Below are 1779 nucleotides of genomic sequence, written 5' to 3' on the forward strand. Positions count from 1 at the left end.
CAGTCAATACAACAGATAACAACAGGAGGAAATATTAAGCCTTTTTACCTATTTAAGATACCTTAAATCACCTTAGACCTTGTAACCTTTATCACTTGCATTTACCAAGCTTAAAACATTTTTTAGACTCTCAAACATTTATAAGTTGGATTATCAACCTTAAGACACATTTTTAGACTCTCAAACATGTATAACTGGTATTTATTAACCTTAAGACATCACTCAAATATGTTTTTTGAGAGGGACCTTTGTAGTTAGTTATTTACCATGAGACAGTTGAAACTGCTATAAACATTTATTGTCCTTTAGCTAAAGGTTTCATTTAGGCCTGTTTCTTGCGTCTGGACTGTGTCTAGGCCTGAAAGAAGCAGCTCTAGGACTTAGACTTAAGGCCTGGTTCTCCTGTATATAAAGAGAACTGGGCAGGCCCCTGAAGTCTCTGTGTAGGCCCAAAAATAGCAGCTCTAGTACTTAGGCTTAAGTCCTGGTCTCCTGCATATAAAGAGAATCATGAAGGCACCTGAAGTCTTCCAACACGGAAGTTGGCAATATGTCTGTGGGACCTCATTCTGAGGTCAAAAACAGACCTGTGGGAGAGCTGTGGAGGTTGTAAGTTGAGGAGCCACCTGTCATCTGCCAGGCCAACGAGCTAGAAGGCTGGAAGTGTGTGTGCTTTTGTGCTGGTTGAACCTTCATGGCTGGGTACAGAGGACAAGCCTGCTTGGGAGTGTTTTGACTTCCAGAGGCCAGTTTGCCAACAGCCATCTTTGGTGTGTCAGCAGCAGGATCAGCATGCATTTGGCTGCATTTGAACACATCATCTGGCGGAATGGACTTTTTGGCTATACATACATCTTGCATTATTTTGGGAACACTAGCATCTTCCAAACACAGCTAGGTCTAGGTTTAGAGCCCTTCGGGATGGCTCAATTTTTATCAACTCCTCTATGGTGACTCAATGACCATCCTCAGCTGTTTATTAAAAATTGCAGTGAAACTATGTTTGCATCTGCAGGACTATAAATATGTATCTATAAGATGACTATTAGCTTGCATTTGTTAACTTGTATATATCAACCAGGACTTTAGGTTTTGTCCTTGCTAAGTTAGAACCTTAAAAGTCATGAATATAATTTATTAGAGTGAGAGCATAAGAGTTTTTGTATGATTTAATATATAGAAGTTTATAGCTTATAATTGCCTAAGGCTACACTACAGATTAATAACATCATTTTAAGAGAACAAGACCAAGCTTATATTAACCTTTTGATAGTAGAGATATAATAAATTGACCCAGATTTAACATAAATATATATTTTTAAAAATTAATAGATCTAAATTTAGAACACTGGTAAACAACTTGTACATAATAACAAAACCCTTGAACTATAAGTTTAAAACCAACAGTTTAGCAGAACAGTATAAACCAAATTTAAAATTAACTAAGCATATTTTAACCCTTTGTTAATAGAGATGCTGCAAATTGACCCAGTTTTAACATAGATAAATAACTGTAAAATTAATAGATTTTAATTTTAAAATATTGGTAAACTATTTGTATATAACAATGAAACCCTGAGCAGAACAGTATAAAGCAATTTTAAAATTATATTTGAGCAACACATAAACCAACTTAATTTGAATAGATATTTATAACTTTGAAATTTTTTTATTATATAAAATTTATTTTGAAGCAGGGTTGAATCATAAGATAGTAAAATGTAACTTTGAAGTTTTATAAAAATCTATACTAATTTGAAATGATGCTCCTTGTGGCCT

This window comes from Meriones unguiculatus (genome assembly GCF_030254825.1).
Source record: "Meriones unguiculatus strain TT.TT164.6M chromosome Y unlocalized genomic scaffold, Bangor_MerUng_6.1 ChrY_unordered_Scaffold_23, whole genome shotgun sequence".
Classification (NCBI taxonomy): domain Eukaryota; kingdom Metazoa; phylum Chordata; class Mammalia; order Rodentia; family Muridae; genus Meriones; species Meriones unguiculatus.